This window comes from Gallus gallus, chromosome 17 (assembly GCF_016699485.2).
Source record: "Gallus gallus isolate bGalGal1 chromosome 17, bGalGal1.mat.broiler.GRCg7b, whole genome shotgun sequence".
NCBI lineage: Eukaryota > Metazoa > Chordata > Aves > Galliformes > Phasianidae > Gallus > Gallus gallus.
In genome coordinates, this window is record NC_052548.1 from 4,420,777 (window position 1) to 4,445,424 (window position 24,648).

The 24,648-nt window shown below is 44.1% G+C and overlaps 1 long non-coding RNA gene across 4 annotated transcripts in view; it reads left to right on the top strand.

The window, feature by feature from the left end:
* Window positions 1-1,723: 1,723 nt before the first annotated feature.
* The window catches only part of LOC101748943, a 241,366-nt gene continuing 218,441 nt past the window's right edge, over window positions 1,724-24,648 (top strand). For all 4 annotated transcript variants that reach the window (XR_005840308.2, XR_006931685.1, XR_006931684.1 and 1 more), the window contains exons 1-2: window positions 1,724-1,873; window positions 4,687-4,828. This is a non-coding gene — a long non-coding RNA (uncharacterized LOC101748943). The remainder of the gene's footprint in view (window positions 1,874-4,686; window positions 4,829-24,648) is intronic.

Here is a 24,648-nt window from a genome sequence, read left to right on the forward strand (position 1 = left end):
ACATCCTTCCTTCTGTCAGCCCTAACAGTCGAGAACTTAGAAGGAAATCTATTCCTTCAGGATTTGCAAGCCAGGTGTTTCAACTAGTGCTTTGATTTCTGGCCCAGGTCTGCAGACTAAGCAAGAGCCTCAGAAGCTGTAAATTGACGTTGCTCCATTGACTTCAGCAGCATTAAAACCATTTGCATGAGCAGACGATCTGATCTGCTGTTTTATATACCCATTTTTTTTCCCCTTCATTGCTTTCTTAGCCTCACCCATGCCAAAAATATTGAAGCTTCCTGGTCTGTCTCTAAATGATTGGAGAGTACCAACTCTCCTTATGACTAAGAACAGGGACAAAAACTGGAGCAATCTGGGTGGGTTATACAAAGTGTTCACGGCAATTACAGAATCACAGAATCACAGAATGTCATGGACTGGAGGGACCCTGAAAGATCACCTCGTCCAATCCCCCTGCCGGAACAGGAACATCCAGATCAGGTCACCCAGGAAGACATCCAGGCAGGTTTTGAATGTCTCCAGAGAAGGGGACCCCACAACCTCCTTGGACATGCTGACCCAGTGCTCTGTTACCCTTAATGTGAAGGTTTTCTTGTATTTATGTAGAACCTCCTATGTTCCAGCTTGTACCCACTGCCCCTTGTCCTATCATTAGATGTCACTGAGAAGAGTCTGGCTCCATCTTCCTGATGTTCACTCTTTACATATTTATTAACATTAATGAGATAATTCAAGAGCAACTTCCCAAGGTCTAGTGGCACATGTTCATAAACACAGCCTGTTCTCATGGCCAGGAGCTTCTTCCTTGGCTGAATATTGTATCTGCATTTGCTGATGCTCTTAGTGTTGGGCTGGGACCAAGAAGCTGTGGCTTTGATCATTAGAGCCACCCATGAGGCTCCTCTGCTTCACTTTGATGCACAGGAGCAATTCCAGGCTTCCCTCCATCCCAATGGAGCTCAGAGAGAGGCCCTCAGAAACCAAGTCCAAAGGTAGAAACCTCTGAAACAGACAACTTTTCTAACAGAGATACAGTACACGAATCCTGAAGCAGAAATAAAGTTCTGCATATTTTTAACGGCTCACTTCAGAGATTTTTTTTTTTTTTTCCTAATTTTTCTCCGATAATTCTTCCAGGAAGCACTGACTTTAAGACACATTATCAAGAGTCACGGAGCAGTTGGGTTGGAAGGGACCTCAAAATGACCAAGTTCCAAGCCCTGCCATGGGCTGCCTGCCCCCCAGCTCAGGCTGCCCAGGGCCCATCCACAGCCTTGGGCACCTGCAGGGACGGCACCCACAGCTCCGGGCAGCAGTGCAGTGCAACACAAGCAGTGTTAGTGCTTTGTGAAGCATTCTGTGCATTCCAGAGCTCTCCCAGCTTCCCAATCACAACTTTTGCACAGCCTGACAGCCTTCACTTTTAAGATGATCTGATGTTCTAGTAACATTTGTTCGTCTTTTTTTTCTTCTTCTTCTTCTTTTGCCTCACTTCAGCAGTTCCAAACACATCTTGTCACAGAACAAATATTTTCTCTGTTCTAGTTTCCTAGTAATTCGACAGATCTCTGTGGAATTTCATCCCGAAGTTTTGAGTCTTTCTGATTGAAGTGAAAGATAGAGAGCACCAGAAGAGACAGCTCCCCTTTCCCGGGGGAATCCCGCCAGATCTCGCGAGACAGGATGGCGTGGCGTGGGCGTTGCCGAGGCAACGACGACCGTACCCACGCCCGTATAAAAAGCCTCCGGGAGGGCTGCGGTGGGCACGAGGAGAATGGGTTGGTGCGTGTGCGTTGCGCGGGTTGTTCAAACGTGGAGTGACTGTAAGCCATCCATTCACGTGTCGACGCAGCGAGGAGGCGGTGGCTCAGTAAGTCTGCGGCAGCGGGTTAGGCTGGGTCTGTTCTACGGGGGAGGAGGGGGGAGTTCCAGAGCTACCGCGGGCTATTTAAACACGGAGAAACCGTTAGCCGTGCAGTCACGTGACCGTGCATTGAGCAGGCTGTGGCTGTCTCGCTGCTCGAGTGATAGCATGGGAGCCCCTGTAGGTGAGCAGGTGATGTGGCAGGGGCAGAGCCAGCAGTGCTGGCCACAGAGCAGAGCTGTACCACCCCTAAGGCCACCCTAGATAGTGTTAGTGAACTGCTGCTTTGCCGTGGCTGCATGCTGGTGGAAGGCTATTGCCTGGAAAAATGTGGAGACCCCAGCTGAGGTTCCACACAGACATGCTAGTGTACATATCCATGGCTGCAGTGAGTGCCAGAGCCTGGCCCTTGCAGTGCAGGGTGGCAGAGATGACATTTGTGTTAGATGTGACCAACTGGATGATTTACTCTTCCTTATGGTTGATCTAAAGGAGGAAGTGGAGAGGCTGAGGAGCATCAGGGACTGCAGATAAATTGGTGGTGCCCATCCCTACCAGCCCTGAGATTTAGGCAGCCAGCTGAGGTGCCACAAGAAGTACGCCACCCCCTACTGCCTTGCAAACGGGTAATAGGAGGAGACCGGCAAGCAGAGTTCCACCCCCTGTCCACTCCTCTCCATAACCTCAATGGTTATAAATTGAGGGGCAGGAGGCAGTAGCAAAAGGTCCCTGCGCAGCGATGCAGGTGCCCCTTCCCAGCAATTCCCCATACCACCTCAGCTGCCCCTGCAGAACAGGTACAGTGCTCTGTGAGGGCAACTGGACAACACTGAGGATGATGGTTCTTCCTACTTGGAGGTGCTGTCCAAGGTAAGACTGTCAATGTGGTCTACCTAAACTTTATGTGTATATATATAGTATAGGGCGTACACTCTGCTGGGTGAAATGCTGGCTGGATGGCTGGGCCCAAAGAGTTGTTGCCAATGGAGTTAAATCTGGTTGGCAGCTGGTCATGAGCAGTGTCCCCCAGGACTCAGTACTGGGGCCACTCATCGTTAGCATCTTTATCAGTGATTGTGATGAGGAGAGTTTGAGTGCACCCTCAGTAAGTTTGCAGATGATGCCAAGTTGGGAGGGAGTGTTGATCCCCCAGAGGGCGGGAAAGGCACTGCAAAGGGACCTGAATAGACTGGATTGATGTGTTGAGCAAACTGCATGAGTTTCAGTAGGGCCAAGTGTTGGGTCCTGCATTTTGGTCACAGCAACCCTACAAGCTTAGGGAGGAGTGGCTGGAAAGCTGCCTGATGGAAAGGGACCATGGTGTACTGGTGGACAGTTGGCTGAATATGAGCCAGCAGTGTGCCCAGGTGGCCAAGAAGGCCAATGGCATCCTGGCTTGTATCAGCAATGGCGTGGTGAGCAGAACTAGGGTACCATGTGCAGCCTTTGGGCTGCTGTGCTGGGTGTTGGCCTCACAGTTTTGGTTTTGTTATTTTGTGTCCTCTTTTTTTTAATAAAAAAAAAAGCGTTTGGGATTTTGTGCTCTCTGTAAGCTGGACTTAAAGATTTTTCTTGACGTTCTTTCTGTGCCTTTTGAGAAGAGTTAAGCCAGGTATTTTTAAGTTCCCTTCTTTTACATTAAAGAGCTGTGGGTTTTTTTGATCAGCTTTTAGCCTGCAGCTGAGAGGAGTTTCATAAAGCTTCTGCTTCTGAAGCCCACAGAAATCTGGGATTCTCTGGAAGAAGGCACAAAGAAGCTGGCTGTTTGGAACAGCGGTGTGTGGTGGGAGAGCTATTGCTAGCTGAGACCCGAGAGGTCTGGTTGAGAAGCTCACCCAAGCAGATGGCACAGTCCTTTGGATCCCTCCAGCTGGGGGGGGAGGGGAGGGGTGGGGTGGGGAGGGAGGGATGGCTGACAAGGCACTGCACCCCTGAGGACTGCATGCATGGCTGTTAACATGAGGATGGTTCTCCTCACTGCTTCCTGAAGCAGGATGTCTGTCTTCATGTTCCCTACTCTGCATGGAGACCCTAACAAATACACAGAGCTGAGCAGACACTTTATTAATTAGTAGGCATCTCCTGCAGCAGTTCAGCTAGATGAGGGACTTCAACCATCTCTACATTGAGGTCAGCCACGGCTAGCAGAGGCCCTGCCCTTGCTCAAGTCTGGGATACATTACTATGGCTTTGATTTCTTTGGGTGGTTGAGCTGTGTACCCCAAACATGTGGAGGGGTAATAACTTCCCCCCCAGAGCTGGTCCTCCTCTGTGAGAGGCAACTGGCAGTTTGCTGCCAGGCAGCACTGTGGGTGGGTACATGACTCCAAATGCACATCTCAGTGCTGTGCCTTGTTAATTACTTTCTGGGGCCTTTCAAGAAAGGTCAAGATTGTTTTGAGATGCATGCCACACAAAGTCCCTGCCCCAAAGAGCTGATGTTTGAGAAAACTCTCTCAAAACTGTAATGAAGAGAGGAGGCGGTTGAGGCACAATCTAGCCAAATTATATTGATAATATGTAGTAATTATATAGCACTTCACATGATCAGAGCACTTTACAAACATTAACTAATTTACAGCATTTACTGAAAACAGATGTGCTTTTTTTTCTGGGAAAAAAGAAACGCTGAGCTTGCTGGCATTAGAGAGCAGCGGTCAGGTTGCAATCCCTGCTTCGTGAGGGAGCTGGAGGTGGCTCCAGGGACCTTCCACAGGTCTTGTAATTGCACCTCTTGCTCTAGTGAGACCATCTGAGAATGGAGAAGTGCCTTTCTGTCCTTTGGTAGTTTTTAAATCTGTTTGTTAATCTCTTGCCAGATGAATTTTAACGTCTGAGAAGTACATGGACTGTATGTGAAGGCAGGGAACCTGCTCTGCTGCTGTCATCATCGACCTCTGATATCACTTGGAGCAAGACAACCAACGATAGCAGTGATCTGACTCTGGAGTGGTAAGAAAGGTATGCTTGCCTCACAGACCTAAGGCTGTGTTCAGACTTAAGAATCTTCCTTTTCATTTCTTCTTGGCCTTCCTTTTAATGTCATCTGAACATATGTCTATCCTCATCTGCTTGTAACTTCACCAGTTCATCTCAAGTGGTACATTGTATGAAGCGCCATGAATCTATGCATTACGTTTGATGTTCTTTAGAGGTACAATAAGTATGTAACTTTGACCTTTCTCCAAGTGTAGCCTGTTTGACCAAAACTAATAATTTCTACAGTGAGTTTTGTACAGCTTCTTAGAAAGTATGAGAAAAAAACTCTCTGCAAGTCAGGGAGGGGTGTGAGAGCACAAATTCTGAAGTTCCTGTGTTCGTCTCCTTTTCCCCTTCCTGTGATCAGTCACTGGTTTCCCTGCCTCCTAGTTTTGTGTTGGGGCAGTTAAAAAAAGCTGCTTACTTGGCTGAGTATTTTGCTATTAACATCATACATATTAACCTTATAAATTAGCCTTTTATGTGGTACTGTATCAAAAGGCCCTTGAAGTCCAGCTAAATTATGCTTTACTTCTTCACCCTTTCCCTTGTCATTGTCACTGCCTTAAAGAAATTACTCAAGTTTGTTAGGCATGACCTCCCCTTAGTAAATCCAGGATGACTCTCTAAACAATCTGCACTTGCCAAGTGTGCTCCAATATTCACTCTGAGCAGTGACTGTGGACTCCTGCACAAATACAGAGAATATAAAACTGTGCTTGAGCAGTGGCAGTGGAGGGAGGGGTGAATCTTATGGGACTCCAAAGCAAGATCTGGCTGAAAATGTACTGGGATGAGGGGGATCCTTGCAACACCGCAGGTAGGGACTGAGGAGCGTAAAAGATGATCACAAAAGCTGGTGAATGCTTCAACAAAATTGCAGCCTGATGTTGAATGGAAAGAGCTGAGCAAGGAAGAAAGCAGCAGGGCATAGGGTTGGTGCTTCAGGGCTGGGCTGTGCCACAGGGCTCTGGAGAGAGGTGGCGTTGCTCAAGGCTTGCTGCAGTGCAAAAACAGAATTTGTGAGCAGAGATAGGGGAAGCTGGCAAGCTGCTGCAGTGCAGGGCTGGGAGGTGGAGCAGTGCAGGCTGCAATGCTGCAGCATGGGGGAGAGTGGGGAAAAGAGCTGGAAAAATGGGTTTCTGGTATTGCTGACTGCTGGTAGTGCTGCAATGCAGAGGAGTTGTGCAGAGACGGGAGAGGGAATGCAGGAGCTTCATGTAATGATGCAGCGCAAGAAAGAGGGAAATCTGGGCTGCAGATCCTAGAGCTCAGGTAGGATTTGGAGGAGGAGTGACTACAGTGCAGCAGTGCAGCCGATGTGGGCATTCATTCTCTTCTACCACTCAGAGCAGGAGGGAGGCAATGTTTTCTAGGATAGGCTCAAAAATCCTTTTGTAAACTCATCTTTTAAAAGTATATGTAATCTTTTAATGGGTGCTTTCTTCAAGCTCTTTCTCACTGAGAACAAGAAGTTTGACTTGGGGAGGTTCTCTCCTCCAGGAGCTTGAGGGGAAAAAACCATGGGATCTGTAGATCTGAGTTCAGGCAACAGTCACTGCCATCTTTAATGTTTTTTGCTTGTTTCAGGTTTTGCTCAAGAAACCTCTTTTTATGTTCACCTTTACCCACTCTTGCATGAGTTTCTTCTGTCACAGTATGGTGATGTAATGGATTTACTGTGTAAAGAAGTATCTGTAGTTTTATTACAGAAACACATGAGGCCCTTCTAATCAAGTAGATAGTTTTTCCAGTTAAGTGTTTCTTGTTATGTGTATGTTGTTGCTTATAGAGCTTGTGAGGAACTTCATCAGAAGCTGCAGTAAGCCTAGCTGAAGTGAGAAGAGAGTGATTAATCTTTCATCTAGTTTCTCTTTCTTTTCAAGTCTCTTAATGGTTTTTTTCCTGCATTAAAATCTAATGGATTACAAATTCCAGGTTAGGAGAGGAAGGCTGTACTTGAGGGACAGGAGCAGATGAAGCACAGAAGAATTGCTTCCTTCCTATAGGATTTGTTGCAAATCAAGAAATTCACTGTGGGGGGAAAAAATGCTGAGGTTTGGAAGTTATTTTTCATTTTAAATTTAGAAGAGAAATGAGAACAGTGTTTTAAAAATATTGCATTAGAGATGAGTGTAAGGATGTCTGGCTGTGCAGAGGGTAGGAGCTCTGCTGAGAATGCAGGAAGATGAGAACTGCTGATAGAGGTGGGATTATGAGCACCATTTCTAGATTAGCATGTGAATATGTAGCACTGAAAGGACAACCCAATAGATGACAATCCATTCCAGAAATCCTAGCCTGCAATTGAAATGCTCCACAAAGTTTTCAGTGGAAGTGCCTAGCCCTTCTCAGTATATCCCTGGAAATAAAAAGGCACTTTTCCCTTTTTGAGAGTTTAAGTTCTAGATCACAGTATGTTAATGGCTGAGATGCTTTCATCAGAAATCAACACAGGTGTAACTAAAGTAACATCCTCAGAAGGAAGTCAACATGTTGCCTGGGAGCAGGTCTGCATAACCAGCTGGGAAAAATGCTGTTGTTTGCTATCATCTCCTTGATGCTATCACTCACACTATTATTACTCCCCAGTGCAATGTCCTAGATTGCAGAAGGGGGACTACTTCAGAGCTTCCAGGCTGTGCCTCAAAAAATTACAGAGGACTTCTCTACAACAGGTTGTAGTGTAAATCACTGTCATCTTACTCATTCCCTCCCAAGAGGGAGGCAAAATGCAAGAGGAAGCACTTAGCTGATTATCTGGTTGGATCTGGAAAAATGTAAGGAGGATGATCTCTTGGTTGGTTATTTGCTAGTTTAAACATTGCCTAGCTCTTTCAGCTGCTCATCTGCCTGCCTGCCTTATTCTTTCCTCACCAGGATGAAGAGATAAGAAGGTGGAGTTCTCAGTGAAATGTGAGAGGTTTTGTTAGTGTATCTGTTCATCTATCAAAGCCCAGACTGCAGCCTTTTGTAAATTGACTCTGCTACTTTTCTTCTTTCATGAACTGCTTTAAAAAATAGAGACAAAAGGCTGCCAACTGTGTTAGTTCCTGGAAAAATACTTCTGTTTAATATACAATTCTTGAGAGATGTTTAAAAGTGAGATGCAGCCATGTGTGAATGCCTGCATATATACCAAAGTGTCATATCACACTGAACACTTCCAACACTCTACATGGTGACTGCTGCAGAGTGATTGGTCCTTACTCCATTTTTCCAAGTGGAGCCTGCTTCAGGATTGAGCTTGACATATGGTCAGCACTTTAGAGACAGGGCCTTTCACTCAGCCATGCTGATTGCATCACTGAGATTGGTTTGGGTGCCCAAATCAACTGTCTCTCCCAAGTCAATTCAACTTGAGCACTGGAGATGTGCAAGTCTACTGCAATGTCTGCTACCTTTTCTTTATATTCTTTTCATAATTAAGTACCATTTCCTAGGCTCTGGGAAGCTTTGGAAGAGGCACACATTCTCTCATGTTTCATGTCACTTGTGCTGTTGTGAAGTCCTGTTCCAATGGATGATTGCATGAAATCAGTTGTACTGTAGTTTCGTTGTCCTATTTCAGGTCATATAAGGTGTGATGACAGGACATTCAGCTATTAGTTTGTATGGCAGACCCAGAGGCAGCTGTTGGCCATAGCACAGTAATTCTGGAGGTTCACTGATTAAAAATTCTTCCTGCCTGCATATTCATATGACCTGCATTGACTTTCAAAACATGACTCTGCTCTGTAATATCACTTCATGGGAGTGTTTTCCTGATAATTTATCTACTCTTCTTCCCACCTATTAAGTCACTGTTGCTGTCAAGCCATCTTCAGAGAGATCAGGGTACTGAGTAGCTCTTTTCTGAAAGAGATGGTGATTCACACCTTTAAAAAAAAAAAAGACATTTTTGTTGGAATGTGAAGCTTTAACTTCAAGTCACTATTTCTGTTTTGCCTTTCTCTGCCAAGAATATTCTTTCACACCTGAGATTTTTCTGTTCTGACTCTTCATTAACTGTCATGGCATCACCACTTAGTCTTTCAGCTTAATGTAATAAGTGTCTTTGGTTGCTCTGAAAATAATCCTTTAAATGAGTGCTGTGACCTCTCTGGTTGCTTTTGGGCATGAGTGATGCCCATGGTGAAGCACCATGCACCTGTGACACAAAGCTGAAAACCTACAATAAAGGCAAGAGTGAACACAAACAAAAGGCCAAACAAAGCATTTTACATTCTAATAGGTTTCTAATGATGCATGGAGTATAGGAGAAAGCTAGAGGGAAACAGAAATGAGCATTCTTGGTGCGAACACTATTTCTGTAGTATCTGGTTAGACTGGTCCTAGGACACCAGTATGAGTCTTGCTGTGCTGTATGTGAGACCAGTGCCATCAGTTGACACTGATACAGATGAAATTTGAATATTTTGAAAATGAGGGATGGGAGCAGTCCCTGAACCAATACATATGCCATCTGGAACAACAGCTTCCAGGCTCATGGACACACATTCACCCCAGGATGGGGACCTTGCCACACTTGCTTTTGTTTCCTCACCTGTGGGAGGCACAGCCCTGCTCAGTTGCCCTGTTGCCTCCTTGCCAGAGCTGCAGTATTTGGGCTCACAGCTGTGAGTTTGTTCTGATGTGAGATAGCAGAGAGAAAGGGGGAAAACAGGCAAAAGGCTGTTATCAAAGTGACCAAAGGAGTGGAAGGCAGGTAGGAAAAGGCAACAGATAAGGAGAGAATATTCAGGACAGCATCATTGGGCTACAGGGTAATAGCTTCTGATAGATGAACGTTTGTTTCTCCAATGCTTTTTTCTTAGAAACCACTGTTTGTGAGAAAATAAAATTTAATTTCTTGTGGATGAACAATAAAAAAGATTGCTGTTAGTACTGACTAAAGTGCTGGCAACTGCCTGCTGCAAAACTTTGGGAGGCTCTGCTTGCAAACAGTCCATAAACAGGCTGAGTTTTTCCTCTTCACAGTGGTTTTCTCCTTCAAAGCCAATCCATGCACTTCAGCCACGGCTGCCTGGGCTCCTGGCTGCCAAGCCTCCCCCTGCCATCACTTTCTGAGATTGGTCCCCTCAATCACACGGTGCCACTTCACCCCATGCCCCACTGCCACGGAGGAGTGACGTCTGCCAGGGCTGGGTTTTGTCACAAATCTTGATTGTATTTTATGCTCCAGCGCACTCTGTTTACAAGGGCAAAAACCTCTTCTCTTGGTGCTTTACATCAGGCAACCTTCCCTTACACAAATGGGTTTTCCAACAGGAATAAACAGAGATGCAAAGTCAAAGATGTTTTTTCTATGCAAGAGTCCCTGGAATGCAAGTAAATTTTTATGTGCTATTTGCTCAGACCAGGGTGACAGACTGGGGAAACTGAAAACATTTGTCAGAGGTTTTTGTGGAATATTTCCTTTCACTTAGCATTGAAGAATCTGTAAAGGTGAGCATTGGAGTGGGGAATTCATCTGTGTTAGCAATGAGGAAGATTTATGCCTTTTTTTGAGTTGTCATGAAGTTTGCAAAGTTGCTTATGTCGGCTTTGGTTTCATTGTCAGATGACTTAGTTCCAGTTGAGCTCTTCCATTTAAGCTGTTAAACAAATGAAAAGCAAAATTGTCACTCTTAAATAGAGTCCGCACATAATCACATTTTGAAAGGGTCCTCTGTGGTAGGAGCAGAAGTTGTGTGCATTATAATATTGAATTTTAAATAATATATTACACAAAATAGCTTCCAATTTGATTTGGGGGGTTATATTTTCATGAATTATTGAGTGTTTGATTATTGTAGAAAGCCTGTGCCGTTATGCACTGAAACTGTCACTCTCTCAGGCCTATGATATATGAGTTTGGTTATCAATATTTAAAGTTACGGTCAGCCTGTGTGCATGGCTGCTGATACTGGAGACATGGACTAATCAGTAGTAATGTATATGTCTCTTGTTTGCCCGGCAGAGCTGGAGCAAATTGAGTGTAGAAGATTCCCAAGTGATTTGTGGACTGGTTTGTCATTCTGAGCAGGAGCCCCTGTGCCATCTCTGCATAGAAATAAGGTGAAGAAAAGTTTGCTATGCTTCTAGGAGCAGCAGCATACGCAGCCTGGCAGGGGCAGAGCAGAGGCTTCCTTTTCTTCTGCAGTGATAAGGGCCAGGAAGAGGCTGTTTGTAGACGTGAGTATTTAATGCAGGAAAGATAAATTGGAGAGTGAGGGTGAGTCTGAGGACTAGGGAGTGAAACTCTTCTGGTGTCTGCCAGAGTCCTAAGTCGATGCATGAGAGCCAAAAATACATCCTGGATGGCTGTTAGCTTCTGGCACCTCTGTGCGAGGAGTTACGTGGACCAGGAGGTGTCATTCCTTTAAAAAACAAAGAAACAGAAAGCCCCCTCCCCCAAAAAAGCACACAATAAAGTACATGTGGAGAAGCAGCCTCTGTGCCCAGGCATGGCAGCTGTAGTGTTTTCACCTCCACTGTGCTGCATGCAGATGTATTCCCCAAGAATTCCTGTTTGCTTTGCAGGATGCTTTAAAGCAGCAGTGAAAAAGTTAATCTTCTGTTGCTTAAAATGCAGGGAAGCAATGCCCAGTGCAGAGTGACCTCTGCTTCTTGTTCTAGATGGTGTGGAAATGATGATGATTGCACACAGGTTAATTAGAGCAGGCCCAAATTGACTGGATCTGGCAGGGCTGCTGCAGGATAAATTTGCCCCTGGAAGTTTGCAGTGTTGTGCTGTGATTGCAGACATGAGAGGCAACTGAAATAAAAGGAGCACTGTTGCAGCTAATGTGCTGGCTTGTGCTTGTCTAATTGAGGCTGAATGTGCCAGTGGGTAACAACAAAGCAGGTTACACAAATATTGTGCTAATTGTCACTCTGCAATCTCTTCACAAATTGTGGAGCAGTGTGGCTTGGCTACCTGCTTTGCAAATGGGGTGCTTGACTTTCGTTCAATGACTTGGCTAAGATCAGAGGTCAAAGGAGAGCCAAATAATGCCTTTTCTGTAGTGCTGTATAAAGCTACAGTCTACTTGTTATTTCCAGAAGGAAGACTAGAGATGGGAGGAGGTTGCAGGTGCTTCTATACAGAAGTACTTAAAAAGATAGAAAGAAAAATGTTTCTTATAGTAGGAGGCAACTCCCGTAGTATGGAACAGAGGAAGCCAAAAAAGGCCCCTTGCTTTTCCTTGTGTTGTTCATGCATTTAGTAGGTGTGCATTAATCACAATCAGTTGTATAGAGCAGCACACAAACACCTATCCCGAGACCTGCATGTCCTTGATGAACAGTTAAATATAGCCTAATCAAAAAGGCAGATTCCAATAATTACTGGAGAAGTTGCACCTTTGCAGCAAATGAAAGGTAGCAAAGATGTCATAAACCCCATGAAAACTACAACCGCAGTTTATTTTTCCCCTGGAGCCTTATTGAAGAACCTCTTTCATTCCCCAAATCCACTCACAGGCAGTGAAAGGGAGGACCTCAGAGCACCTTAAGTTGCACTCCTGACTTTGTGTGCAAGGAAGGAACCAGGACAGCATGGTCTCGTGGACAGTTGTGGCTCAGAAAGGCAGGTAGTCGTGTTGCTACTCCTTACCCTTCTTCCCCTGCACACTCTTGGGGTTCAGAACCTGCCTTCCATGAGTACTTCCAGGGGGTCTGGCTTTGCTCATTCTCACTGTACATCAGTGAAATAACTTCACCAGGCTCATGGGATGTGCCTGAGCTGGGAGATGTTCCCAAAGGCATGCCATATCCTGTGTTTCATCCCTTATCCTTGCAATCTATTAGGGGGCTGTGAGCATTTACCAAAAACTTGAATTCTGGTCACGTGAATAAGAAATTGCAGTTCTTATTTACTGTTTCCTTTCTTCAAGTCTCATCTCTCCTGGCCCCACTCCCTTGGAGAGGGAAGGATCTGTTGGTGGAGCTGAAAAGCTTTCTCCTTTCTGCTGACTCTGCACCTTCCCCCAGAGTTGTCTTCCTTCTTGTTGCTGATTGCAGCGAAGTTCACAGAAGTCAAACATGTTGCAGATTGGTAGGTTTAATGAATCAGAAAGGCTTGGTGTGGAAAGAGAGAGAGGATTCTCAGAGTGTGCTATTTTTTTCTCTGTAGACTGCACACCTCCTTCCCAGTCCAGATTCTTCCCTCACCTTCCCCCTACATCCTTAGAGGATGGATTTATGCTGTGACTGGGGTCAGTACTTCGGGGTTTTATTTGGTCTATTTGCATAAGCCTGCAGTAAATGAAGAAGCTGACAGGGAGGTGTTCCTTTGTTGCTCTTACTCTAATCATTCAGCTCATAGCTGTGTTGGCCTTTGTGGCAGGCAGCTTTCCAGCTGATGTGCTCTAGCAACATGCACGCAGGTTTCATGCTTAAAAATTCACAGAGCAGAATAATTATAGCATCCTGCCTAGCAGTATGTTTGGTGACATATCCCAAAGAGCCTTGCTGACCTGAAATGTTTTAGAGACCCAGGAAAGGTGAGGATGCTTTGAGCCTTTGCTTCCTATTAACTCTGGGCTCAACAGAGGCAGGGTCGTGTCTCTGGGTGTTTAACATAGACATAGTAAAACCTAGTGCTTCTCAGTTCCCTTCCTTGTATTCCTTATCTTCACAAAGGTTTAAAATAAGGCCGCCTGCATGTATTAACTTCATTTCAGTTTCTGCAGGTCTTGATCAACAATATATTTCTACCATTTGCCTGACTATGGAGAAAAGTAAGATTTATCTCTTGGATGCTTGTGAGGTTGGACTCGTCTCTGGTTTCTACACAAGTTTTGGGACAGCTTTTATCTCTGCTTCGTTACAAGAGCTGTCATTCATGTCTGAACTCAGTGTCAAATCCATCCCTTTCACTTCAGCTGTGCTTGGCCTCTACTGCCGGACAGTTTGCCCTGAGCATAGTAGCAGCATATGTTAGGGGATGTTTTTCTCCCACATTGCTCTAAATATTTTAAAGAAATGTCTTCCTCCCTGATATGGCTTCCTGGGCAGTGATGAGACTACTGATGCCGGTAAAGTTTCTTTGAAGAACATTTAAGCAGAATCTTAGTCCTGTGCAAGGACAGCTGTGCAGCTCCTAGAGCATCTGAGGACTCCTCTGGCTCCCCTAATTAGAAGCAGCTAGGTTAAAAGGGCGTCCATTGATGTGTCATGGAAGGAGACTTCATAAAGTCACATCAGAAACATAAATCCATTAGCTAGTTGAATGCATGAACATACTGCCCAGTAATGTGCTGATGCTGCTAGATGTTAAGCTTTGTCTTGGAATATGGGAGAACTTGGGCAGTGACTTTCTGCAAATAATGTCTTCTAGTATTGTTATAATCACTCATGTGCATTCAGCTTACTCAGTCCTGTATCTATAAATATTTTAGCCCTGTTACTCTTAGCTAGGTTCATTAAGCACTTAAAGGCTTGTAACTGAAGCAGCAGAGATGAAAACAGAGGCCCCCATGCTCTACAGAGCATCAGAACTTACTTCTGTGCTGCACCACAGCATTGATAAAGCACTTTGCCTGGGTGTGGAGCTGGCAGTGGTTGAGGGCTGTTTAGGACATCTTAACTCTATTTCTGTGTTTTAATAGATCTTGTTTTAGTGAACAGTTTCTCACAGCCCTAAGAGAATTTTCTTCTGTTTCTTTTCTCTTGACTTATCTGACACATGTGCAACCTTAACTATAGCTTAACAAAGGCTTTTGGGCTGTCTGGCTGGGTACCCAGCTCTGTTCTCTTTCTACACATAGTAGCTCTATAGAGATTTAAACACAGAAGTATCAGACATATACTAATGATCAAGGACCATTTCTTAGCAATTAAGGGAGAGGACTGACGGCATGAGACTTTTCCTCCAGGCTGTTAACCACAGCTGCCCTTCAGCAGTTTGGGAAGCAAGCTGAGGTTGATGCTATTGCTATTTTAACACAGCTGCAAAGAACAGACCTGTTAAAACTACTGGAATAAATGCTTTTATCTCCTAAAATGTTTGTACTTTGTGTTTGGAAGTATGGAATGATATTCTCTCTGTAGGCTGAAGTTTAAGTAGGATGGACCCATCCTGCAGGTGGATGGTTTAGAGGATGAGAACTTGTTAGTTAAGTCATTCTGGTTACTTGTTTTTGTAAGTGTAGCAGAAATGCTAAGTCACAGCTTGAAGCATTGATTGAGGACCTGGTGGGATGGCAGGGTCAACCCAGGGGAGCTCAGGTGTATGCAATGCAGCTGAGTGACTGGAAGGGGTGAAGCCAGGCTCCACCCTTCCCAGACCTCATTTAAAGGTTGGTAGTGGAGGCAAGGGGGTCTTGCTGGGTATCCCTGTGTGCCTGTGACCTTCTGAAGGCAAGCAGTTTTTTTTCCTTTGTTTTTGTGCCCATGGCTGTTGCATTTGAGCAAGTCTTTGCTTGCTGCAGCCTAGGACTTTGCTGCTCTGCTGTCACTCCTGCACTTTCCATTGTGCTGCAGTTAGATTATCTCATTTCTGGGAGATAGTAAGTACTTTTGAATCCTTACTACTATACTGATGCACAAAGGGGGAAGAGTAATCCTCCTGCCAAACAGATCTTGGCTTCCATAGGAGAAGGCGGCAATATTGAGAAGGTGGAACAAAATGTTCATCATAAAGATTTTTGCAGTTCTCTGAATATTTATTTCTTGTTTTCTGGTATTTCTAGTGCATTGACGTTCTGGATGTCTGTAGTTATGGGACTAGATATCACTGTAGGAATGTGATACTGTTAGGTATTCAAGCATCAGGATTTTTGACAAGATGGTATATCACTAACAGAGGCATACTGCAGAGCACGTGGTCTCTTGAGGTGACAGGGATTTTGGAGAACTTAACCTAAGCTGCAGTAGATTGAGATGATGTTGTGAACAACTTATCTGAAAATTGAGAGGTGAGTATTCTCTTTGCTGTTCAGATGCAAGGATCTTGTCCATCTGCAAAACTAAGCCGCATAATAATTATTTGAGGAGAACCTATGTTTTGTAGACCTTTGAAAGACCTCATCTAGCTTCTGAAAATGTGAATGTGTTAGGGTGGGATAGAGAAAAGCAAGAAAGGTGAAACTGATGAGCACTACTTCTAAGTACAGAAGTTCCTGGAAGTGGAACATTGCCTCTAGTTTTTGAGACAGGAAGAATCTGTCTGTGGTGGCCTGCCTGCGAGCTCACTGGTGATGTTTCTAATGGATGGAAAAAAATGCTAGGGATAACAGGCAGCCATAAGCTACAGCTGATGCACACATGACATGGGATCTTCTCCAGTGAAGAACCTTCTGGGGAATCTCTTCTTGGCACCAGATCCGTCCTCTACCTTGGGGAGATCAGGAACATGCCTGATGCTTTCTATGAGAAAGATGGCACAAAGTGAGGAGAGAGTTTATTCATTGGGAAGTGCTGACTGTGCTATCAATCAACTCTCATACAAGCTTTGAGTTATTAATAAAAAGCCTGGTAATCTAACACCTGCTCTCAATCTTCCTTTCTAAGGGCATAAAAAGCCACAAGATCAGCCTCAGCAGTTTTGTGCATCTCCAGAACTTGTTAAATCTCTCTCACTTCCTTTAACCCACTTCCTGAAATGTTAAGCATCGATGCTTTATGCTCTGGTTTGTAAATGAAGCCTGTTATTATCATTGAGATAGTGTTTTTATGGCATAAATAATGAGCTGAAACAGGAGAAGAGGTGTCGTGTGGAATTACTGCCTGAACTGAGATGGAAATAATCAATATGTCCTCACTTACAAATCTCATCTGCATGTCGACTCCATCTCCCTGGCTGTCTCGCTACCAATTCATTGCAGAGGAGGCCTAATAAAACATGCTTGTGTCATTGATCTGTTTTATTCATAGCTGAAGATAGAAATGCATCATTCAAAATTAATGGAAGGGCTTCTACTTACTGCCCATTCCAGCCTGAAGTAGCCTGCAAAAGTGTGGGTGGGAGAAAGAGGTGAGATTCCGGCAAGCAGCAGTGTGCTCAGATCTGTCACAAGATGAATGGTCTTCAAGGTTAACCTCTGGTGTCCGGAACTTGTGTTGTGTTACCGTGTTGGGCCAAGTCATTGTATGTGGTAGAGCAGAAGGTAAAGATTTTAAGTCATTTCGTTGTACTCATCACATTGAGAAGTTTGCAGTGCCTGCAATTTCAGTAGTTTTGACTAGAGACATTTGAGAAGTTAATGAAGCTAATAGATTAATTGAGGTGTTTGTGTCATCCATGGGGAAAAATGGATTTGTGATGTATTGATCGTATAAATAGGCATGGATGTGGAATATGATGCTAGGGGAAGCGTATACCAAATTTCAGAAACTGCAGCAAGTTCTCTGTTTTATGAACAGAGGAAAAAGTAGAACTGAATGTGCTCACATAAGGAGGGAAGCTCTTATCCCTCCACATGTTCAGCTACCTTGGCCTGATAGAAGCTTCTTGCTCTATTTATGTCTGAACACCTGGAGAAAGTCCAGTAGTCTGTCTCCTATGGATAATAAAAGCAGAAAAGGAGTGTGAAAAAGACCATGTGCCCTGGACAGCCTAATGATCCTGGCAGCAGTCCTCGTCTAGAGGCTTCAGAGGAACGCTTCTGTGGCTGCCACAAGTCTGCTGGAGAGGACGTGTTCATCTGGATGAAAAGAATTATTTGGGATTTGTCTCCAATCGTCATTTAAAAATGGATTAGGGAAAAGCATAATTAAAAGAAAAAAAAAATGAAGCCCGTTTTCCATTCCTTACCCAGTCAAAATGATTGATCAACCTGCAGTGCCGCTGCTGCTTCTCTTTAAGTTCTTTGGTAAAGAAATAGCTAATTATTTGCTGAGAAGAAAATATTCCTTAGAAAGCATTCTCTTTCCCAGATATCTAATTTGTGACCTAGTTAAAGCTTGTCTATCGATCTTGGAGGTGAAAAGCAAAGCAAATAATCTATTAGATCAACTGCCTCTGAGGGAAAGGAGGTTTAGCTAATACAGCATGGTTTTAGGAGGATTCCACTTATGTTGGCTTTGTCATTTCTGTTTTTATTCTCAGCTCCAGTGAGTTTGCTGAACCCCACGGAATGTTTTTACCACGATAATCCAGTATTTATAAAGAAGAAACAGTCTTGTATATAAGGTCTTCACCCTTTGTAGCTAGTTTTGAGTAACTGCAAATATGAATCTGCCCAGCTATAATATTTTTACAAATGGAGTGAAGGAGAAGGGGTGAGGAAAAAATGGAGGAGGAAAAGCCAGTTATCTCTTAATGACTTTGGTGCTGGAAATCATTCAAATTACTCTTCCACCTCGTAGAACAAGACCTGAAAATGGTACTTGGAGCTAAAGACTTAGATTGGATTTACGGGGCTTAGCTGGTTGCCAGCAAACTGTCATGGAGTGAAGTCTAATTGCATCCACAAATGATGTATCCCATCGATGAGCACCAAGAAGACCCCAGTTCTTCACTCCCAGACTGATGCCCGGCCTGACCTGCCACTGCAGAGCTATTCCTGAGCTCAGATTTACTGTGACTCGCTGTAGAGAACTAAGCCAAACCTGCTGTTTTATTGGAAAATCTCCATTCAGACACAAATTGAGTTCAATAATTGCTCAGCCAACTGTGTTTTTCTTGAACTTGCTACATCTACTACTTATATAGAGTATTTTAGGAGTTTCTCTCCAGTAGCTGTCTTGTTGGAAGACAAAGCACTGGTCTGTTTGGTAGATCTTAAGATAGAATAAAGCAAGTGCCACCCTGCAGCTGGTTTATTGGAGGACTTATGTGGAGCTGAGAAAACACACTGGTACAGATGTGTTCCTGTTTCTTAGATTTCAAAACTTCCTAGTTTAAATTCATCTTCAAGCTCCACTTTGATATCTGCAGAACTTAAAGACAGTAAAAGAAGCACGAGCATATAGGACTGATGCTGCCAGTCATTTCTGTCTGAGAGCTCAAATACAGCAGCATAAGAGCAAGGTACAGTGGATAAGGAAAGGAAAATAACTGTTTATCCCAAAGATTCTCCTTTCTCTATTTTAGTGCTTGTCAGCCTGACTATGTGCCTCCACAAGTCCTGCTGGAGGGCAGCCCTGTTGGCTGGAGCCTTCCTCTACTGAGTGTGTGGGGCCCATTAAGGAAGTGAAGGACATCTTTTGAGAGAAGCTTCATCTTTTTACATGTTTAATATCATTGCAGATCTGAGAAGGACAACTGAATTGGAAATCTTGTTTCTAGTGCTTTTTTTTTTTTTACCAGTAATTTTCTCCCCATTCCTTTACTCTGATTAAATTAATCTGTCATCCAGAATGTGGCATGTTATCACCTGTGACTTTATCAAATATCAAGTGTGTATGCATTATGGTTTGAAGAGTTCTTAGTGGAGCTGAATTGTGGCTGTGTGGCTTTAGGCCCCCTCAGAAGAAAGGCTTTGTATTCCAAGCTGGCACACAGCCTGCCTCATACCGCAGATCTGACAGAGTCTGCTTCAGTTTAAGGCATTTGTAGGAGCAATGGCTCTTGAAACACTTAATTTTACCTTCTCTTTTGTTGAAGTTACGGTTAGTCTAATGTAGAATCTCAATTTCAACCCATCCTGTATTTAGTTTTACAGCTTCCAAGTTTAACATGTTTGGAAAGATCAAGGCTGGCAGGCAATGATGTAAGATACTAGTTTGGAGAGAGTAATTAATTAATCTTGTGTATTTAAATATTCCTCTTACGAAGCAGTGTCAAGAAATAATTTTGAAAGCTGATCTTTTTGAATTGTTTCCCGCTTTCCCTCAAGTTCATTTTTTAGTACTAAAAAATTGCCCTTTGTATCTGTTTTAGCACTGGAAGCCATCAGGTGGAGTAGTACAGATACTTTAAGTGTAATCCTTTGGGTTGTGTTTTGCTTCCGTGAAGCTATCATCATCCCTGTAAATGTCAGTGGAAATTAGGCATTTATATTAATGGCGGCTCTCCCCCTCCCCTCCTGATTCTTAAAGGTGGGATTTTTGCATTGCATCAGTGATTCAGAAGCAAGGCTGAATTTCATCAGCATTTCCTCTGAAGGAGGTTTTGCTTGTTTGAGAGATCTTCTGGCAAGCAGTAATTGTTTACAGGGGCTCTTTAGAATCTAATTTACAATGAAACAAATTCAAATAATATGCAAAAGTAAAATTAAGAAGTGTATCAATTAACATACAAAAGTAGAACTACAACATACGTTCAGCTTAACAACTCCTTGGAGGGTACAGCAGCCCATGGAAGGGAAACAATGCTAAGCATGCTAAGTGAACAGCTCCTGGGGAGGTAAGGAATGGGAAAATAAACTCAGGGTTCCTATTGACTGGTAGATGAGGGAAGGGCTGTCGATGTAGTCTACCTAGACTTCAGCAAAACCTTTGACATGGTCTCTCACAGTATTCTCCTGGGGAAACTGGCTGCCCGTGGCTTGGACAGGCATACCCTTCTTTGGGTAAGGAACTGGCTAGAGGGCCGTGCCCAGCAGGTAGTGGTTAATGGAGTTAAGTCCAGCTGGTGACCTATTACAAGTGGTGTCCCCCAGGGATTGGTACTGGGGCCCATCTTGTTTAAAATCTTTACTGGTCACCTAGATGAGGGGATTGAGTGTACCCTCAGTAAGTTTGCAGATGACACCAAGTTGGGAGGTGGTGTTGATCTGCCTGAGGGTAGGGAGGCCCTTCAGAGAGGTCTAGATAAGCTGGATCGCTGGGCTGAGGTGAATGGGATGCGGTTCAACAAAGCCAAGTGCCAGGTCCTGCACTTTGGCCACAATAACCCCGTGCAGTGCTACAGGCTTGGCTGAGCGGCTGGATGCCTGTGAAGAGGAAGGGGATCTGAGGGGTGTTGGTTGATGCTCAGCTGAACCTGAGCCAACTGTGTGCCCAGGTGGCCAAGAGGGCCAACGGCATCCTGGCCTGCATTAGAAATAGTGTGGCCAGCAGGAGCAGGGAGGTAGTTGTCCCCCTGTACTCAGCTCTGGTGATCTTATTCCATAATGAACTAATCCACTAGTGGGGTGGCTCATCCAGTTAGTGAAAATGCAGCAGCTGAATTCAGAAGGGTTATGGGAGCACAGGATATTTGGCTTTGTAAGTTCTTATGGGGAGAAGTTCTCTGCTGTGCTGCCAAGCCTCAAAGGAAGTGCACCAGTGCATGTCAGAATGCTAAGCATGTGATCGAGCACTTTGCTGAATCAGAGCTTAAGTCATCAGCATCGGCAAGGATTGTCTGTATTAATATCTCCACACAACAGATTAACCCATTCACATTTTCTCTCAAATCCATTTCAACAGATTTTTATTGTTTCTTTCTTGGTATTGTTTTATGAATGCTGCCAAAGATTTTGAAAGGTCTTGTATGCCAGCAGTGATGTCATTATAGAGTTTATATGTGTGTGTATCTAGTCTAAATATGTAACTTAAAAATTAGACAGTGACAGTTAAAGACTAAAGGTACATATATGGTCCTGCATCTCTGTCCCCATAGGCTGTTGTCAGCTCTCAGACAAAGGGTGGCAGTGTTTGGGAGTGGGACCTGAAGGGGACTGTAGACAGGTGGAGGGGGAAATCACTGCTTTTTTCCTTTGGGGGGGGAAAAAAGTCCCTTGACTGCCTGACTGTATGGCAGGGGTCAGCTTGGCCTTGCAGGGCAGGTGCTGACTGGTGTTCGGTGGTTCTTAGACCTTCTGTGGCTGTCTGATGCCAACGCTTAGGGGGCCGGAGCAACTCATGCAGCAGGCTGATAGCTGTCCTGGGAGCTGGGACAGCAAGGACTGTCTGTATCCAGCAACAGAGAATTCCCTTTGCATTAATCACTGCTCAGCACTCCTTCTCTACCTTGACAGACCCTACACTGACCACTTTGGATGATTGATGATCCAATACACTTTTTTTTTTAAGGCTGCAGGAGTGTCATACTCGATGTCAGATTTCAGCTCAGGCTATTTGTTTTATTCATTTCTCCCACTTCTGCTAGTATTTCAACTCCAATCACCTTTTCCTTTGCCTTCTGCAGTATACTATCTATTGTGGCTGGTTTAGAAATGGGGTTCCTGTTCTACTCACGGGTGCCTGCAATTCACTCAATGACTGAAGTGGTCGTTATATATAAAGGTTTGCAGTGGGCTTTAGGAGCTGTCTGGTTGAGAGGCACTGTGTATAATGTGTTGTTATTAATATCGCTCATCATGCTGAAATAGTTACCTTTTCTAGATGAATCATCGCTGGCATAACATTATTCAGTATATTGAAACTACCAGAAAATGGTGTTTTTCTAGGAGTAATATTCCCTCAGCACATTAGTTAGTAAATGTCACACACAAATTGCTCATGATTTTCCTTAGATCAAAGGCATATTTCAAAATAGCTACAATATGATTTTTTGCCTTCAAAAGAGAGTGTGAGATACATCCTATGGAAGGAGCTGTCTGGGATAAATCAGATTATTATGAGGGATGTGTAAAAGGAAGGACAATTCCTATTTGAGATCACAGATGTAGTCCCTGGTCTTGAAAGATGAAATATTCCGCTCTGGTGCATGGTACTTGAAGGGCAGACTGAATGTTATGATTGCAGGCATTCTTGATAGCAGCACAGGAAAACTACTTTCCACTTCACACCCAGTCACGCACACCAACACATAACTGATTACACTGTCATCTTTCTTTCCCTCTTTTGTTCCTTCCTACTATCACATCAACAAGCAACACTAATTACTTGCCATGCTGTATTGTAGAGTGCAACTGGAATATGAGTGGAAAGAATTCAGTGTTTTTAATAGTGGGAGTGGAGCTAGGTGCTGCTATGTCAGTGTTATTAAAGCTGAGGATTTACTGCAGATATTAGAGATGGTTCCAGCCTCTTTGTTTCCATATAAAATCCTGGGTTACTTCAACACGTGGGCAGGAATGAAAAAGACATGAACACAGGATGTGAGACAAGCTCCAAGTGGTTTGGACTTATGGGTAAGCCCGGGTGTTGACATGAATAAAGAAAAGGGTTGGGACATCTTCAGGCTGAAAGATTAAGGTTGTAAACCTTAGGGTTGTAGGGACTACGAGCTGCCATGGGATGCAGGGTTACCTCTGGGAGCAGGAGGCTGTGTCCGTGCCCAGCAGGTTTGGGTATGGATGTTGGCAATGATAACCCAGCTTCTGTAATGCCAGGAGGTGCAAAGCCAAGTTGGACAGAGTGCTGCTGTGTTCCTGTATGGCAGTTTGTGTCTTTATCAACAAAGAGCAGTGAAAATAGGTGACTTAATCATCACCAAGGCTTCACCGGTGGAGAAATGTGAGTGCTTAAATTAAGGCTCATACGAAGTTGCATAGTGAATGCGTGGCGGAATGAAATGGAGGCAGCAGTCTGAGACCCAGATCAGCTGCCTGCTCCCACAGCAAAAATCTTCCCACACAGGTCCTGAAGTTATTAGCAGCTGTTTCCAAACTGAAAGCTGCTTTCAGAAATTGGAGCATAAAAATAAGCTTTCTTCCTCCTCTCTCGCCTAACAAATACCTCAGATAGAGAGGAATGGAGTATTAGGGAAGGCAAAATATTCTTTTTTATTTAATCCTGTAGCAAAAAAATACATCCCTCTTAAAACCACACAACAAACAGAAAACCTGTGCTGCTATAGATCTTGTTACTAAAAAGGAGTCTATCCAAGCAATCTGTCCGCCTGCCTTTCTTGCTGTGCTGGTACTTTTCTGAAACTGTTGAGTCTGCATTTTTATTCCTCCTCACACTCTATATCCACAGTAAATGATGCCAGACTCTATCAGTTTCTGGACATCTTTCCCACACCATTTTCAATCTTGACTGGGGGTGGAGATGAGAGGGAAGCTATCTGCTTCATTTTAGACATTGAAGCAATTCCCTACAAGAAGGCTGTAGAGATCGTCTCAATTTCACATATGTGGGACAGGGAATGCATAACTTTGCCACTGAGACTCCCTGCAAAATTCTCCCCTCATGCTTATGTTGATGCTGTCAGAGGATCATTTAACAGCCCAAAATGCAGGTAGAGCATAGAGCCTTCATTTGGAAGCTGGGCAGGGAGGAAGCAAGCTTGGTTGTTTTGCTCCTGTATTCAGATCTTTTCACACTCCTCTTCCCTTTCCTGCTATCTTTCCTTTTATTTGTGAGATCTGGACAACAGGATTGTTTGTGGCATCTCTTTATTTTTATTTTTTCAAGTGTCAAAATAAGCCTAATCAGAGCCTGGGAGGTACGGCTGTATTCTAAGTAGTGACAGTATGCTGGCTAGGTCACCTAAAGCAGAATTTGTCTCCTCTTGTCTCAAGTATTCTCTTGCCATGGAAGAGAGCAAAGAGGGGGTCCTAAAAAATTTTTTTTTTTTTAAATCAGTTGATTTCTCAGCAGAGAGAAGTAGAGGGTGAAGTGCATCATGTGAAGTATTACTGAGCTGCTGGGTGCCACTAACTGTGAGTTACGGTCACCTGCTGCTACCCCATCCCTAAAGCCCCTGGCTGCCTGCTGTAACTGCCCGAGACCCTGGGCTAGCAGCAACCCTCTGCATTACCACTCTGCAGCTTCAAAAGGTGAGACCCCGATATTCTGCTGAAAGAAGATGCTGTGCTTCCCTTTATTTGGAAATAACTTTGGAAAAAGTTGGTTTCCTTGAAGGGAAAAGGTTCCTGAGTGTACCATCCTCTGAGCACAGCATGCTTTCATAGCAAGCAGAGCCCGTTTGTCCGTGTCACCTTAACATTTAGTTTTTACTTGCTGATATCAATTAAGGAGGAAATTCATAAAGGTCAGTTAGTGGCCTATTATTCACACAACCCCAGAAATTA